This window comes from Amblyomma maculatum, chromosome 4 (assembly GCF_055883805.1).
Source record: "Amblyomma maculatum isolate TAMU_Amacu chromosome 4, ASM5588380v1, whole genome shotgun sequence".
In the NCBI taxonomy this organism is placed as follows: domain Eukaryota; kingdom Metazoa; phylum Arthropoda; class Arachnida; order Ixodida; family Ixodidae; genus Amblyomma; species Amblyomma maculatum.
This window is the reverse complement of record NC_139347.1, coordinates 175,688,003-175,707,205: the sequence shown is the minus strand read 5'-3', so window position 1 is coordinate 175,707,205 and position 19,203 is coordinate 175,688,003.

Below are 19,203 nucleotides of genomic sequence, written 5' to 3'. Positions count from 1 at the left end.
GAGCGACCCCATTCCTTCTCTTCGATTCGTGCCCACAATAAAAGACATAATGGTCGCCGGAGTTAAATTCTCCCATTCCGGTCCACTTGAGCTCGCTGATACCCAAGATATCAATGTTCAATCTGTCCATCTCTCGCTTGACGATATCCAGTTTACCTTGCGTCATAGATCTTACATTCCATGTTGCTATGTGATATATCTCCTTGCAAAATCGGAGTTTCCGGTCGCTTCCCGACACATCCACAACTGAGCGTCCTTTTGGCTTTAGCCCAGCCGCTTCATTCGTCCTGGAGTTACTAGGAGTCGCCCTTTGTTCATCCCCAGTAACATGTGGGACGCCTTCCAACCTGGGGGGCTCATTTTCCGGCGCCATATCGATAATGGTATTGTGACTGGCCATAGGGTTTTCTTGGCAGGAAATACTGGAGTGGGTTGCCATTACCTTCTCCAGTGAATAACATTTTGTCAGAACTCTCTGCCGTGACCTGTCTACCTGGGGTGCCCTACACAGCAGAGCTCACGACTTCATCGAGTTTCGCAAGCCCCTCCGCCACGACAAGGCAGTGATCCATGAAGGCAGTGATCTATGAACGGAGCACCTTCCACCAAGTTGTTACGGTTAATTAAGAAAGGGGGTGTTTGTTTACAGTGCTGTGCAGCGGGACAAGGTGAAGCCTACTAGCCCCCAGACACCAACGCTCCTTCTTCTTCTGCCACACCAGTACAATCCTTCCTCGTCGTCAGTAGCGTGACAATATATTTACATGCCAAATATGAGTTCTATTGCATTAGGAAGAAGATTTATCATACTTATGGGCTCCACATCAGGCATGAGTACTTACGTTTTTCTTCTTCGACTGCCTAGTATGTACGAGACTACAGCTAATGGCTACCGGTAAAACGTGTCATATTTACCTCCGTTGTACTGAATTGTCCTGGCTCCGAGTTCTCAGGTTCTTCTTCGAGATCCAGAAAGAGGCAACCAAGAATGTTTCCACCACGAAAGACAATGATACAAACACCACTCTTATAGAAAATCTCTGGCGCGAGGACCTAGAACGCAATGAGATTTTCACGTTCATCTTTGACGTCATAATTCGGGGTGTTGGCACTGTGTGAGTCGTTCAACATTTGACACGTGCCAGTGTCAGTGTGAGTACAGAAATCTCTTCAATCCGTTGAGCCTAGAAATATTTTTAAGTACTTGCGAGAACATAGCTAAGGGCGTAGAAAAATGATTGTTTATAAACTGCGAGCATGGCTTAGGTTTCGTTGCATAAAATGATTATGGCCAGTTGTGAGCTGGTGGTTATCTAAAATCCCGAATTCGTCATGAGAGTATTGATATTCTAAGAGCAGTGGTAAAGTTTATGAACTTTAGCTTAGTGGAATTACTACTAATATTCTCCAAAGATATAAACTCGAGGTACTGAGAGGTATTAAGATAAGATAATTTATGAAAGCCTAAGAGAAATAAACAGAAAATCGAAGCAAATGTTAACCAAATAATTAGTACTCATAGGGCAATAGTAAAGTAAAATCAAGCCGTTGCCTGCGGAAAAGAAATTATTGCAATGTCAGTATAACTTGACCACATGTAATTGCTTACAAATTCTAAGCTATGCGAGCAGTTGCCTTGTTCGTTCTCCGATGAAAACGATTAGTTTCATAGAATTTAGGTCGTTTCAAGCTTACGCAGTGGAAGTGCACGCATACGAGCATGCGCAGTGTGCCCATTTGTGTGTGCAGGTGTGTTTGCTAACTGCTACCTTCCGGAAGCGTCAATAAGTAAAACTGTACCAGGCGTCTTGCTGTTCGTCCGCCTAAACGCGAGAATTCCAAAGCAGCACCAAGCCCCATATGCAGGCCTCTTGCCCTGAACAAACTTACACGTATAGTTGAAGTTAATAGTCACATAACAGACACGCCACATCCCATCATGTTACAGTCATGTCATAGCAAACTATCCCTCTCTCACAACTTTTATATCCACTCATCCCCTTCCCCCAGTGCAGGGTAAGAAACCGCTTGCTTTTACTGGTTAACCTCCCTGCCTTTCCTCCTCGTCTTCCTCCTCCTCCTCCTCCTACACATAAATACCAACACTTTCCACCGACCCACTTGCATTCCTGAAAAATCTTTTACCGAATCTTTGAGCTTCTTTCTTTTATTTTTATTTATTTATTTATTTGATACTGCCAACTGCCTCTTGGCAGTCCAAGCAGGAGTGAGTAAGTACAGTCGGCACTACAAATCAAGGTAAACAAGAATGTGAGTGACAAGAAAACATAAGGAAATGACTTGCAATACAGATTATTGCGCGGGCAAAAGCAGCTTATACAAAATTACAAAAAAGAACATTAAAAAAAAAAAAAAAAAAAAAAAACACACACACATCTGCAAACTGCAAAAACAGGAGACTGGACACTCTAAAATTAACATACTTCATTGCAAAGAGTGCACAGCAGACGCAAAGGATTCGACCGAGGTCATATTGGCGACTTCTTGCGGTAGGGCATTCCACTCTGCTATAGTTCGAGGGAAGAACGAGAAGCGATAAGCGCTAGTCTTAGCCTGTGGCATCACAATTGTTTTGCTATGCTTGCCTCTTGTTTCTCTTCTCTTATTAAAATTGATGTAGATGTCGGAATCCATTTTTGTTTGTTTATTAACTATATTAAACAACGTTTGTAGGCGATGTAGTCTACGCCGAAATTCTAATGTTGGGAGGCCGGACCGTGTTCTGAGTTCAGTGACCGAGGCTCTTCTACTGTAAGTATTATAAATAAATCTAAGGGCTTTCTTTTGCACGTTTTCAATGTTATTGATGGCAGTTTTTGTGTGGGGATCCCACACAACATCGGCGTAATCGAGCAATGGTCTAATGAGTGTCGTATAGGCAGCGAGTTTAGTCCTACTAGTGCAATGCTTCAGCCGGTGTTTAAGTAGCCATAGTCTCCTTAGCGACGCCGAAACGACATATTCAACATGAGCATTCCAGGTTAGCTTCGAGTCAATTACTACACCCAGGTATTTAAATTTGTCAACCGGCTTAATTGCTACATTGTTGATTTTATATGTACAAATTAATGGTGTTTTCTTCCTTGTAATGACCATGTGTGTGCATTTTGACGCGTTTAAGTTCATGCGCCAGGACTGACACCAATTATTGATTGCAGTTAGGTAATCATGTATGGCAGTCTGATCGTGCAGTGATTGAATGTTATGATACACAATGCAATCATCTGCGAAGAACCGGCATCGTACCGGGGAATCAAAGGTCAAATCATTTAGATAAATTAAAAAGAGAAGGGGTCCAAGTACTGAACCTTGCGGTACACCGGAAAGTACGGGAGCAGGTAGAGAAATTGAGTTTCCTATACGGACGTACTGTGTTCGGTTAGATAAATAGGAGTCAAGCCAGCGGAGAATTTGTTCATTCTTTAGCACGCATTGTAGCTTCAGTTTTAGTCTATTGTGACAAACACGATCGAACGCTTTCTGAAAATCGAGAAAAAGCACGTCTATTTGCCCGCCCCGGTCCAGCGCTGCCATGACCTCATTGGTAATGTGTAGAAGCTGTGTAACTGTGGATAGGCCACGCCGAAATCCATGTTGTTTTTCGGAAAAGAAACTATTATTTTCTAGAAAGCTAATCACGTGCTTAAAAATAAAGTGCTCCATCACCTTACTAGCGGTGCACAGAAGAGAAACGGGTCTGTAATTAATAATACTGAGTTTATCTCCGGACTTATAAATGGGTATTACCTTTGCTGCTGTCCAATCATTAGGAAGGACACCTTGCCTTAGACTTTCATTAAATATTATAAACAGATATTTTGCGCACCACTCCGCGTACCTAAAAAGAAAATTATTTGGGATGTCATCGGGACCAGCAGATTTCTTTATATCTATGCTTAGTAGGGACGAAAGAATACCTTCTTCAGAAACAAAAAGGTCCGGAAGTTCACAGCCAGAACCTGAAAATTCTGGATTATTGTCATCACTACCGCGTAGAAATACCGAGGCAAAGTACTCGTTGAACGCTTCGGCAATATTCTGGTTATCACTTGACTCGGTATCATTCACTCTAACTTTGGTGACCGGATCCTTTTTTTCCGTTATGTGCATCCAAAACTTCCTTCACTCTTAACTTCAGCTTCACTCTTCCACGCAACAGAGAAAATAAAACGAGACGGCAATATTAAGCAAAAAAGGCAACGCGAAAGCTAGCGTAGTAAAAGAATCTTGAACAAGCAGTATTACAAAAGCAGACATTTTGCGTCATACAGTAGCTTGCTAGTTCTTTTTCTATTAATATTGTTACGGCGATGTACTTAATATTGTTACGGGCATGTACTTAAAGTAACTGCACTGCGATGGGCTGAACTCGACGCTAAGACTTAAGTTGTTGTTGTCCAAATAACTTATGGCACATACCCAGAGAGGGGGATCGGCCAAGAATTGGGTGGCAAAGAAACTTTTTTTTTTTGAGGTCTACTTACATAAGAAAAAAAAAATTGATTTTAGGGTGGAGGATAGGAAATAAAACGGGAAAAAGTGAAATATAAAATGAAAAGTGGTAACACTCACGGGAGATTGACACTGTAATTGTAGAACAAGTGATGTTTAAATATTTAGCAAGGCAAACGATTTGATTACAGTAAAACATTTTGCATGGCGGTAAAAACAGACCTGTGACTGTTCCCAAGGATGGTGGCGCCAAATGATAACAATGTCGGGCTGCTTAAACTAAGGCCAAGCTGTTGCAATGGCCTTTCCATCAGCTGTCTTCTCAACGTAGTGAAGCAGCGGCAAAACAGTAAAAAGTGATGTAATGTTTCTTGTTCGCCTAAAGTGCGCAGACGGGAGACAGTGCAAAACCAGACCTGTAAAGATAGAAATTTAAAGGTGGGATACAGCATCGCAGCCTTGTTACAGAAATCTCAACTAGCCGTGAATGACATAATTTTCTATTCCAAGAATAATTTAGATGCAGGTAGTCATCAGATTTTAAAAGATGGCCATTTTTCATATTTAATAGAACGTTTCTCCGAAACCTCGCTGCAGGGATGCACGCTGTCGCCGGAAGGATAGATAATACGGGGCCATTGAGGGACTCTTTTGACAAACTGTCAGCATAATCATTTAAAGTCACATTGCTGTGGCCTGGTACCCATACCATATGCACAATTTTCAAATGTCTAGGGATCAGCGAGACAAAGGGTTTTACTATTGCAGAATCCACCGACGAAGAGAGGGATGAACACAATGATAGAGAGTCGGAAATTACAGCAACTTTAGAAAAAGAGGAGTCTAATTTCCGTACAGCATGTACCACCGCCAGAAACTCCGCTTCAATAATTGGGGTGAAGTCCGGAAGCCGGACAGAAAAAGACTAGTCTAAATGTGGACAATATATACCCACACCAGCCTTTTCATTACAATGAGCTGCGTCAGTAGCTACTACTAAACAAGCAGAAAGGCTTCTTAAATGATTTTCTAATAATCCGTTTAGAATAACGGATGATAAGTGTTTAGCATTATTCGGGAATATGTCGTAAAAGGCAATTTCAACAGATGAAACGATGGTTTGTATAGGTAGATTACTAGTAAGGGAAACATTTAAAGGGCCCAGCAAATTTTTTACTAAACAACCTGCGGGGTGTGAAATTAGGCCAATGGACACCGAAAAAGGAGGTCGGTTGACAGCAGAAAATAGACATAGATCGGTGAAACTCTAATTCATATATCCTTAGGTACGTCGGAACAGTTAGAATTTGTAATCTATATATCAAGGGAGGAATCCAGGCTTCAAGGTAGAGCACATTGTTGGCAACACATTTTGGAAGTCCAAGACACAACCAAAACGCTTCTCGCTTCAAGAGAACAAGCGGTAGAATTTTATAAGCTGCTGAACCTGAAAACCAGACTGAACCGAACTCTAAAATTGGGCGCACATACATAACAAAAATCATTAGAAGCACATCTCTCCGCATTCCAGACCGGGGACGACTAAATCTGCGCAACATGCCCACGGCCCGAGCCCCCTTCATAGCAATATGGTTAATGTGGGGCTGCCATGAAAGATTATCAAAAGCTACTCCTAAATATTTTAATGATTTAACCTGTGGTATTATTTGCAGCTGATACATTACATATAGACGTACAGAATCTTTTATATTGTATACGACGACCGCGCTTTTGTTCACATTTAATGTGAGACGCAATCCAATAGAGTTTAGGTACGTTTGCAAGCGGAGATAAAGCGATTGAATATCCGATGCAGTTGCAAAAAAAGCAATATCGTCTGCATATATGTAAGTGCGAACGTCATGATTAACTGGTATTGAGCTCAGTAGTATGTTGAAAAGGGCTGGTGAGAGGACTGCTCCTTGTGGCACTCCCCTGGCTTGCTTAAAACTGCCAGAATGAACGCCATTTAATGCACAGTAAAATTCTCGGTTTTGCAGAAATTCAGATATCCAGGCTACTAAATAATTTGGAAACTGGAGAGATTTAAATTTTTGCAATAGAATGTTATGTTCAACGCTATCATACGCTTTGACTATATCTGGCGCTATCAAATCAGCGTGCATTGTTTGGCGCCGCGCTAAAAGAACTCGACTCACGAGGTCAGCATGCGCATTCCAGGTGGAACACTTTTGACGGAAACCAATTTGGCAAGGATTGAGGATATTTTCTTGATTCATGAAGTCCGAAATACGTATAAGTATGACTCTCAATTATTTTACAATGTTTGATGTTAATGCAATTTGTCTAATATTATCAATGGACAAGGCACCACCTTTATTCTTAAGTAAAGGAATTATTTTTGCAAGTTTCCATTCTGGGTGTATCCAAGCATGTTTGATGGAATAATTGACTAGCTCTAGTAATGTCTCAGGTGACCCGTCGAAAAGAATTTTTAACATTTTCGAATTTACGTTGTCAGGACCGGGAGTAACGGCTGGTAATCTCATAACTATAGGAGAAAGCTCAGAAACGGAAATTTGAAGATCATAACTAATTGGTTCTATTGGCATTACAGATATCGACCATGAGGAAAGTGTAGACGAGAAACGCTTCTCCAGTCTTTGGGCAATTGTTTCAATTGTTTCTGTTGCTTCATGGGGAGTAAAAATAAGGGAATGTAGATTTTGCCATTGCGGAATATTTTTAAGCGAGCGTAAAAAACCAAAAAGAGCAGTTCGGTTGGCAGATTTGGACAGGAAATCAAAATGCTTAACATGATACTCGTCCTTTGTTTTTGCAACTGTACGTTTAAAAGTAGCTGCAATGAACATAATCATGCCAGTTTTTTGGGCACTTGTTGTGGAGAAACTTTTCCCATGCCGCCTTTCTACGTCTTTAATCTCGGGAACAATCAGCATTCCACCAAACAGCTGAAGTATTCCCCTTTGAGCTCCGTACCAAGATCTCAGACTTCTTACGGCAATCCTCAATCACCGAGCATAAGCGTTTTGATTTTTGTTCTTCATCTGTGTTAGTCACGGACTCAAGAGTAGCGTAGCGTTAACTGAAAGTTATTATAGTTGATAAATGACTTCAATTGAGAAGTCGCCGGAGTTATAGGGCAATTAACATCAAACGCAATCGGTATGTGGTCACTAGAGGTGCCACAATCAAGTGTCGACCAACTGTTAACGAAAAGACTGGGAGAGGTAAAAGTTAAATCTGACACCGATTGAGTGTGTTTTCCTATGAAAGTGGCCGAACCCGAATTTCTGCAGGAAACGTTATGTGTTATTCTATCCCAAAGACGCTTGCCACAGCTATGTCTTGTAGCCCCATGACACATGATGCGAATTAAAATCTCCAGCCAGAAGAACTGAGTTTCTACAATTAACTAATAGCAGATCTAGAGGTTTTGTATCTTGTACACCGCTAGGAAAATAGGCATTCACTATGGAATACGGAGAGTGCTCTGGATTTTCAGTCCAGTGCCAATAACTCACAATCAATAGAAGATAGCTGGAAAGAAATCTTAGCCCTGTGACAGAATTTTGTACAGACAAATATAATTAAACCTCCTCCTTTTGATTAGCGATCTTGTCCGAATGAATGATAAATTTATAAATAGAAATGCTTTTCGGCTGTTAGCCAAGTTTCTTGCAAAATAATTATATGTGGATTATATTGATAAGAAATGTAGACTAAATCTGTCAAGCTGTTAGAATTGAGCGACCGTTCCACTGGATAACTTTTAGTGCCCATATGACTGCAAAATCTGGGCGGCCGCAACTGCCTGCCCCAAAATATTATACTTTGGCTTTGATGCATGCTAATGTTTCTTTGATTTTGTTTGGGACAGCGGAGAAGAATGGTTGGACATGGGAGACCCACACCATTTTAGAATTCTTACCTCTGATTCCACCATCTCTGCGTCAATAATGTCTCCATCCTCATCTGGAGGTGTAGCCCTGTGAGGTGAACCAACAATAGTGCTTTCAAGCAGTTGAGAGCTTTCAGAGAGCATGTTTGCTATGAAAAGGGGTGTTCCTGATTGCAGGGCTTGCGTTAGCTGAACTGCCAGAACGTTATAAAAACACTCTGTGACAGTAGCAACTATTCGGTCGACAATTTTAGTCATTGAGGCTTCCAATTCAGTCATTATCGCCTTTAAGACTGATTATCCAGAGGCACACCTGATCGGGCTGACACACCTGCATAACCGTGCAATCGCTCCTTGACATCTGTTACAGCGTCACGACGAGAACAGCGTTTTCTACCTATTACTTCTAGAATTTGAAGCTCCTGTTTTCAAGATGGACACTCCAAAGAATTTGCAGCATGGGCTCCAATGCAAAGGCAGCATTTGCCGTTTTGTTGTGGACATGATGCGAATGATGAAAATCGCCATATTTGCAACACCCCACGGAGGACTTACAGCCACGAGCACTGTGACCATATCGCCAGCAATTAGCACACTGCAGTGGCTTAGATTCAAGAGGATCCACACGAAATATCAATGTTCATGCTCTTATCTCTGATGGGCATGAAGTTCCCGTAAATATGGCAATCACTGACTCTGTCGGTACCCGCGTATTATTAACCTCCCGGCTGCAACAATACACCGCTACCACACCAGCCACCGAAAGAAGGTCGATAGTCTAAGCTGGAGTTACCGAAGTGTCTACTCCTCGGACCAAACCTTTTGTGCATGCAAGATGGATAGGGATAAAGGTGCTCACCTGAAGCGATCCAAATGAATTGCATTTAAGCAGATCCTTAACGCATTTCAGGTCTGGAGATAGGCACAGTATCCCGCCATGCCCAAACTGCCTCACATCTGTGATAGAGTCATACAGGGAAGAGGCTGCTTGAAGAGCGGCTCGAACAGTCCCAGGGTTATTCATTTTGATAAATCCGCCATCCTTGGGCACCAGCGCCACAGGAATGTTTGGAACGCCAGATCGTTGGAACACTTCCAGAGGTCGATCGTGAGGCATAATGAAAGCCGATCAGGGGGAATGCCCATGACCAGGAGACGGCGTAGACATTACTTTACGGTTGCAATCTGTCTGCGAGCGTTATCAGCACGGTGAAAAGCGCAAATGCGCTGGGGAAACCAGAAAAAGAGGACCAGCCGCCCAATAGACAGCCGATTCGTGCCTTCTGCTCGTTGGCTCTGTGCGAAGAAGCCTTCACCAACACAACAAAGACTTCTTCTTCTTCTTCTCCATCGTTGTAATGGCACATACCCACAGAATTGGCCAGAATTCGTTGTAGGTAACATAATATTTTTGATAATGTCGATTTGACTGTATGATATTTATAACCTAATAATTAGGACCTAGTGTTGCTGAAATAATTTGAAATTTTCAGTAGCCGCGCATTATCCAGTCTGTTAGCGTCGTCCTCTTTCTCAACGCTTCGTCGTGCCCGCGTTCCTCGGTCGTCGTCTTTGTCAGTGAGCACATCAGTTTGGTCCCGCGTTTCCCGGTAACACTACCCCCCTCGGCAAAAGGCAACGTCCCGGTGCGTATTACGCTTGCGGTGTGGAAGAGGAGTAATATGGCTTCAGGCGGACGACATGTACGATTTTGGAAGTGGGTGTAGCAGTCGGTGACTTTGGGTGGAGCGGTGAATCTCATAGGTCACGTTGGTCACTCTGCATAGTAAACGGTAAGGACCTGCGTAGTGGGGCAGAAGTTTTTGACAAAACCCCACACGACGGCACGGAAACCAGAGCAACGCCAGAGATCCGGGAGGATAGTGCACATCGGGGTGGTGAGCGTCGTAGCGGCGTTTTCGAGCTTCTTGAGATGGTGAGATTGTGACGAGCAATCTGGCGAGCAGTGTCGGCTCGGGCGATGGTATCGCGTGCATAGGTTGTGACGGGGCCAGCGGCGGCAAGCAAAGTGTCTAAGGGCTTTAAGGGTTCTCTTCCAAAGAGAAGATAGAATGGAGAGTACCCAGCAGTATCATGACGCGAAGAGTTATATGCAAAGGTGACAAACGGCAGGCTAATATATCCCAGTCGCAATGACGGTCGGATACGTACATTGCGTGCATGTCGGCGAGTGTGTGGTTAATACGCTCCGTAAGGCCGTTCGTCTGAGGATGATACGCAGTGGCGATCTTGTGCCGAATGGAGCAAGAACAAAGTATTTCCTCATCAACTCGGGCAAGGAAACATCGTCCACTGTCGGTAAGTAGTTGACGGCGTTCACCATGGTGAAGTACAACGTCGTACAAAAGGAAGTCAGCAACGTCTGTGGCGCAGCTGGCTAGAATGGCGTGAGTGATTAAGTACCGCGTGGCATAATCGGTGGCCACAGCGATCCATTTGGTTACTGACAAGAACTCGGGGAAGGACCCTAGGATGTCAAGGCCAAAACGAGAAAATGACTCAGCCGGGATAGCAATCGGCTGCAGGGTTCCAGGTGGTAGCATAGGGGGTTTCTTCCGGCGTTGACAGAGGTTGCAAGCGGCTACATAACGTTGGACAGAGCGGTAGAGTCCAGGCCAGAAGAAACGCCGGCGCATGCGGTCGTATGTGCGTGAGAGGCCAAGATGAGCAGCTGTAGGGGCGTCGTGCATTTGTTCGAGAACGGCAGAGCGTAGGTGTTGGGGAACGACCAGCAAGTGCTCAGCGCCATCAGGTCGCATGTTGCGGCGGTATAGCGTATTGCCATGAAGGAAGAACAGGGCGAGGGAAGAGTCACGGCTGTGTGTGCGGAGGCGGCCGACAACAGAACTGAGGGTTGGGTCCAAGCGCTGTTCGTTGGCTATGTGGGAAAATTGCGATATAGAGAAGACACAGTTGTCCGACTCATGGTCAATAGAGGAAGGGGGATCGACGGGATAACGGGACAGACAGCCTGCATCCCGGTGGAACCGACCGGATTTGTATACAACGGAAAAGGTATACTCCTGCAAGCGCAGTGCCTAGCGGCCGAGGCGGCCAGAAGGATCCTTGAGGAAAAAAAGCCAACATAATGCGTGGTGATCGGTAATTACAGTGAAGGGTCGGCCAAAAAAGTAGGGTCTGAATTTTCCAACGGCCCAAATGAGAGCCAGGCACTCCCGTTTCGTAATAACATAGTACTGTTCCGCTGATGACAGGAGACGACTGGCGTAGGAAATCACGCAGTGTTGGCCGCGTTGTCGCTGTGCAAGAATGGCATCAATCCCGCGGCCACTGGCGTCGGTGCGAAGTTCTGTCAGGGTAAACGGGTTGAAATAGGCAAACACATGAGGATTTGTGAGAACAGCGATGAGAGTGGAGAATTCGTTAGCCTGCTCTGCTCCCCATGAGAAAGGAACACCTTTCTTCTGCAGATTGTTGAGAAGACGAGCAACAGCGGCAAAGTTTGTGATGAACCGGCAAAAATAAGAGCGCAGTCCTATAAAGCTGCTGACATCACGGGGAGAATGTGGAGATGGAAAAGCACTGACAGCGCGAACATTGACGGCATTGGGTTGCACGACAGTGGGAATCACCAAATGACCAAGCACTAAAGTTTGCGGCGACCAAAACTGCACTTCTTTGAGTTCAGTTGAAGTCCGGCACGGTGGGATAGTGCCAAGACGGAAGAAAGGCGACGAAGATGGCTTTCGAACGAGGGCGAGAGGACAATCACGTCATCCAAGTAACATAGACAAGTCGTCCATTTGAAGCTGCGGAGAATGGAGTCCATCATTCGTTCGAACGTAGCAGGGGCATTGCAAAGTCCAAAAGGCATAACCTTAAATGGGTAAAGTTCATCGGGTGTGAAAAAGGTGTCTTCTCGCGGTCTTGTTCGTCAACAGAGATCTGCCAGTAGCCGCTACGAAGGGCGATGGAGGAAAAGTAGTGGGCTCCAAGTAAGCAGTCCAAGGCATCGTCTATTTGCGGCTGCGGGTAAACATCTTTCCTTGTAATCTTGTTCAGATGTAGATAGGCGACGCAAAAACGCCAACTGTTGCCTTTCTTTCTAACGAGCACGACAGGAGATGCCCAGGGGATGTTCGAAGGTTCGATGATATCGTTCCCCAACATCTTGTCGACCTCCTGCTGGATGACTTGGCGCTCCGAAAGGGATACACGATAAGGCCTCCGATGTACAGGTTTTGCATCGCCGGTGTCAATGCGGTGAGTCACAACTGATGTTTGGCCCAGAGAACCGGCAGCAAAAACAGAAATGTCGGAGAAGGATAACAAAAGGTTGTGCAGGTTCTGAGCGTGTTCGGGGCTGAGGTCAGAGGCAATCATTACGGAAATAGGGTGAGTAATTGTGGCGGGGAGTACGGGTGTTGGACGGACTCTTGAATGTGGGCCAGGAGTGAGTGCACAAATGTACACTCTGTGAGAGGGGACAAGGTAGCAAGGGATATTCATTCGGGGAGAACTTGGGGTGACAGACTGAAGTTCAGGATAGGAAGGTAGGTGCTGCTCTGTGTAACGCGTACGATCAGATGAGGAAGAACGAAGTTGCGGTCAAGAAAGACCTCAGTGATAGGGCAAGCAACAGTCACCGTCAGGTGCAGGCGGGAAAGGTGACAGCAGTAGGTAAACAGCAGAGTCAGGGGGCAGGCGAGCGAACTCGGTGGAGCGAAGGCGGGGTGTAGATGGAGGATGTTCCGAGCAGACAGGCAGGTTCGAACGTAGAATGCCGCTGGAGCAGTCGATAAGGGCAGAGTGGGCCGTTAAAAAGTCACGGCCGAGGATCACATGGTGAGGGCACTGGTTGAGGATGGTGAACAAAACAGGGATGTGATGACCGGCAAGGGTGACTCGGGCAGTGCACAGCCCAGCGACGGCAGCAGTACTGTCATCGCAACACGAACGGTGGGCGAAACGGCGGGGGTGTGTACTTTCTTGAGGCGGCGGCAAAACGATGAAATCATGATCGAGACTTGGGCACCAGTGTTAATGAGGGCAGAGACGGGAACACCATCCACGAACAGGGAGAGGAGGTTACAGGGCGAAGAAATGGGCAGTAAAGGATTTCCAGTTCAGGGTACCAATGCAGCATCACCTCCGGGAGCTGCATTGGCTAGTTTCCCGTGTAGCGGCCGGCAGAAGAGGGCGAGGAACTGCAGCTAGGAAGAGGTGAGTGGGAACAGCGGACTGGCGGTGAAGGCGAGCGACTGGACACAGGAGGGAGCGGAGTGGTATCGGTGCGGGGCGGTTCATAACGAGGAGTGAAACGGCGGTGACCGTAATCGAAGTAGCGGTCAACGTAAAGAAACCGCCGAGGTGGTGATGTCCAGTGGCTGCCGCAGTGACAAGAGATGTGGCCAATACGCGAGCACGTGAAACAGATCAGCCTGTCGTTAGGGGTGCGCCACTCATCAGGATTGCGGTATCGGTAGCGTGGCGTGTAGGTGTTGCGGGGCGTAGCAGTGGCGACCATGGGAGGGACGGGGCTCGAACTGTGGTGTTCCACGGTGTGGCTATAGGGGACGCCCAAGCTGGCAACCTCTTAAAGAACGCCGGCATGAATAAGGGATATCGTCGCTAGGTTGCTGTCCGAGGAGGGTGGGTTGGATGCAGCAGGAGCGAACGCTTCCTGCTCAAGACGCACGATGCGGGTCACATTTTCAATGTTGGAAGGTTGCCTTAGGGTCAGCAGATCTTCCCCAGCTAGGGACAGTGTTGGGAAGCCGATGGAAGCGATGTGCAATGCGTCTGTGTTTGGCCTGCTCGAAATGTCAACAAACCTGCAGAACGGAGTCAAGCGTAGAACAGTCCCGCAAGAGTAGAAGATTGAAGGCATCGTCGGCTATGCCTTTGAGGATGTTCCCCACCTTATCAGGTTCTGTCATGTCTTCATCAACTTTTCGGCAGAAGGTCAGAACGTCTTGTATATTGTAGCGTGTGCAACAGCAGCCGCTAGGCGGCTGCTTATCGAGAGTCTCGTGCACGGACTCGAAGTAGTGCCCCGTGGCGTTCGAGAAGAAGCTGAAGTTAGCTGCCGTCTCTCGGTGCTCCGACCCTGCTCTTCTGCGCCTGCTAGCTCAACCCTCCAATAAAACCCAACCTTCTGGTTACGGGCCTAAACGGCTACGTGACACTGGTGGAGGTGAGGCCTTGAATTACATGTCTCGGGCCTCTCGCAGCCGCTCGTCGAGTCCCAACCGGCTTCCGCTCGTGTCGACACCCGTTCATCGCTACAGCCGTCGCCTCCGAGGTCTGGCGCCAGAATTCGCTCCTCTACCTGAACCGACGCCAGCTGACCAGCAGTTCGAGACTTCTGCAATGGCACAGGCAAGTCAGCATCAGTTGCTGCTTCAGCAGCCTCGTACGCCCCCCAGTTTCCATGGCGCTACTGCGGAAGATGTCGACGACTGGATCGACCAATTCGAGCGAGTGGCGCAATTCAATCAGTGGAGCCCTGCTCAAAAGCTGCGCAATGTATATTTCGCCCTTGAAGACTGCGCAAAAACGTGGTATGAGAATAGGGAAGCCAGTCTTCAAAGCTGGGATTCCTTTCGCCAGCAGCTGCGGGACACTTTTGCCAGCCATGACCGCCGTGATCGTGCACGCCGCCTCCTAGACGCTCGTGTACAATTACCTAACGAGAGCGTGGCCATGTTCACTGAGGACGTGACCCGTCTCTGCCGACGGGTAGATCCCGACATGACAGAATCAGCGAAGTTGCGGCACCAGATGCAGGGCGTAAAAAAATCCCCTCTTCGCTGGTCTGGTTCGCAGTCCACCCCAAACCGTCGCGGACTTCATCAATGAAGCTACCCTCATTGAGCGAGCCCTGCAGCAAAGATACCGGCGCACGGAGTCTGCCTGTGGTCAGCCCTTCAGCAGTGTGGTCACATTGAACAGGTCCACTGACGATCACTCTCTGCGTGAGCTGATCCGCGAGGTAGTTCGCGAGGAGCTCCTCAAGTTCAATCTTGGATCGCCTAACCCGACTGCCGTGGCTGTTACCGAAGCCGTGCGGGAAGAAATACGTCAGACATTGTCACCGCCTGAGTCGGAGCCACGTTCTATGAACTACGCAGCGGCTCTTCGTCGGCCTGCAGAGCCGCCTGCGCAACAGCTTCGTTTCGAAGCACAGCCGCCGCCCACTTTGCAGCCACCGCTCTACCAACTGTCCTACCGGCCGCCATCCCAGCAGAGCCCCGTCATGCAGCAACCGGTTCGGAAGGCAGACGTCTGGCGCACTCCTCGCCAACGGCCGCTGTGCTACCACTGCGGAGAACCCGGCCACTTGCACCGTCGTTGCCCATACCGTGAACTCGGTCTTCGGGGTTTTGCTCGTGATTCCCCGCGTCCCCGGGTCGGCGAACGCCCTCCAGAAATCGAAGAATATCTGGCAACCCGGGCAACCTCTTCGAGCGACAGTACACAGTCTTCCTCCGTGCGCTACTCGTCACCCGGCCTCCGTGAGTTTAATCATGTGTCGAGGCGCCGGTCGCCAAGCCCACACCGGGGAAACTGAAGGCGGCGACCTCAGGGGGGCAGGTTGCTGACGAACGGAATCGATGTCCCGAACACCCTCCCGTGACGACTCTGCCCGATGCTGTGACTACGATGCCTCCGATGCTCCAAGAATCCGAAACTCCCAATCAACCTCAAGCCGATCACTCTGTTAGCTCCGACCTTTCCGTTCTCGTCGACGGACACCCAATAACTGCTTTGGTAGATACCGGAGCAGACTTTTCAATAATAAGCAAGAATTTCGCAGATCGGCTCTTCAAGCTTAAAACTGAATGGCTGGGGCCGCAAATTCGTACTGCTGGCGGTCACCTTATGACGCCGATCGGACGATGCACTGCCCGAGTAACCATCGCCGATTCAGCCTTTGTAGCCGTTTTTGTTATCCTGCCACACTGCTGCAAGGACCTCATACTCGGCATAGACTTTTTACGTGAGCATGGGGCCATTATTAATGTTCCTCACCGTACTGTCACGTTTTCGACGCCTGCAACGACGACCGCTGACTCCGAATGACGGCACGCACCTTTACGCATCGTTGACGCGGATGTATCTATGCCGCCACGTTCGTCTGCTCTCGTCACAGTCAGGTGCGACGACCAGTCCTGTGCTGCCGGCGTTGCCGAACAGAACACAGAGCTTCTGTTACATCATGGAGTCTGTGTTGCACGCGGTATAGTTCATCTGACTAATGGTCTAGCTCACGTGCTGATTACGAGCTTCGGGAACGAATGGCAACGCATCGCTAAGGGCACCACGGTAGCCTACTTTGAAGGTGTCGCAGAAGCAGCCCACGACTGCTTTGTTCTTGAGACCAACACGTCTGCCAGCCAAACGCCCAACTTCGACCTTGATGTGAATCCCGCTCTATCACCGGCAGAGAAGGACAGACACGTCGGGCTACTCTTTCAGTTTCAAGACTGCTTCTCATCCGCCTCCGCGGTTAAACAGACGCCCTTGACCAAGCACCGCATAATAACCGACGACCGCACCCGACCAGTCCGACAGAACCCCTACCGAGTGTCACCGCGGGAACGCGAAGTCACGGCTCAACAGGTAGACGAGATGTTAAATGACGTTGTCATACAACCATCGAGGAGTCCCTGGGCTTCGCCTGTTGTCCTCGTTAAGAAGAAAGACGGAAGTTTAAGGTTCTGTGTGGACTACCGTAAGCTCAATCAAGTCACAAAAAAGACGTCTACCCGCTGCCACGCATTGATGACTCATTAGACCGGTTGCGCCACGCGCGCTACTTTTCATCGCTTGATCTTAAGAGCGGTTGCTGGCAGATCGAAGTCGATGAACGTGTTCGCGAGAAGACAGCGTTTGTCACGCCCGACGGACTTTATGAATTCAATGTCCTACCTTTCGGATTGTGCTCCGCTCCAGCGACATTCCAGCGAATGATGGACGCAGTTCTATCTGGTCTTAAGTGGCAGATGTGTCTAGTCTACCTGGACGACGCTGTTGTGTTTTCAGCAACCAACGTATTACGTGACAATATACGTAATATAAGGCTCGGTAGATGTCTGGGCACGTGTGGCGAGGTCCCTCTTGGCGGCGAGTTGACGGCCAACCGGTTTTCCGAACAGGCCACGGAGTTTTCGTTTGCAAACATCCCAGGAGGGTATATCTGCTTCATGTGTTCCGAACCACACGCGTGCCGTGCCAGTAAGGTAGAAGATGACATTGGCCTGCATCAGCATGGCGTCCCACCTGTTCTGCTGGCTAACACGCTCATAAAGCGAAAGCGAAAGCCAGTCTTCGACATCGACCTCATCTGTACCGCAGAATGGGCTAGGGTCACGGGAGTGGGTTACGACGACAGTTGGAGTTGAGGAGGTAGATGGAGCCGCGTCGGTTGTCGTCGTGACGGTTCCGAAGTAATGGCTACTGCGGAAATCCAGCGTCAGTTTGTGTCAAACCCGCGACCTCCACCAAGATGTTACGGGAATGTACTTAATGTAAAGGCACTGCGATGGGCTAAACTCTACGCTAAGACTTCAGTAGCCGTGCAGTATCCACTCTGTTACCGTCGTCCTCTTTCTCAACGCTTCGTCGTGCCCGCGTTCCTCGGTCGTCGTCTTTGTCAGTGAGCACATCGCTTTGGTTCCGCGTTTCCCGGTAACAATATTATTCACACGGGGAAATTTATTCCGTTACACATCACTTCGATCCGAAATTATCCCGTGTCTTATACTCAAAACCTCTCCGATCGCATCGGTCGTCATAACTAAGAGGACATAATGTCAGTAAGGATATGAGGTCTCATTTAGCCACTCCTACTCTCAGCCACATAAGGAACCATTTTCACGGAATTCAATATTATAAACAATGGGTGCTATTTCCGCTTCTTCGTTAAAAATATTCTAAACGCAGGTGCTTTGGAGCGTTGTATATTTTGTATAGAATATCAAGTATTCTAAATCTGTAATCTGCAGCTCGTTTTTTTATCGTGAGCCCGTTTTAATACTTTTAGCTTTGAGGGGTAACATAAATAAAGCGAGTGACACGGCAATAATTTTTGACATCTTCCAGACATCAAGATTGGCCACCTATAAGTCATATTGTTTGGCAACCAACCAAATCGCCTAAGAGAAGGCGCGGCAAAACTTTTTTGCACTGTCCGATAAAGGATCAAACAAGATCTACGTTCTACCTATTGTTTCCGCATGCATGAAAGAAACCCTCCGCTAAGCAGTTGAACTTGTCAAGCTACACCACTTTGCGGCGACCTAAAAGGCGCACTTCAAAATTTCGTCCTCGGTTTTATGTTGTTTTAAGAATTTCCGTGCCTAATCAGTTATAGTCATAGACAATGTAGCCTTAATTTAAGCTTACAAAAAATAATTACTCACGTAGTCTGTTTTTGAGAGAATCATTAACCTCATAATTCTGCAGTTACTAATGAAAATATCCTGTTAACTCCCAATGTGATCTCTGTTGGAGCTCTTCGGGACGATGCAAAAATGTGATATGGCCACTACATATTTGTGGTTCGTTGCGTGCTTCCTGAGTTATGGTTTAGCTCTGGTTAACACTAGTTGAATGGCGATAGCAACGGCGGAGGCTTCTTTTTCCTGCTACATTTTCCCCCGATCACGCTTTATCACTGTAAGGTGCTACATTATTGGGGAAACTGAACCTCATCCTTCAAGGTTAGGACACGAAAGCGTAAGCTACCAGCCCACATATGAAGTCACGCTTCAACCAAGCCGAATAATCATGCCTGCGTGTCGTAGTGGTAACGAGAATGCAAACCGTCTGGCAGGCTGATTAATATTATTCTCCCATAT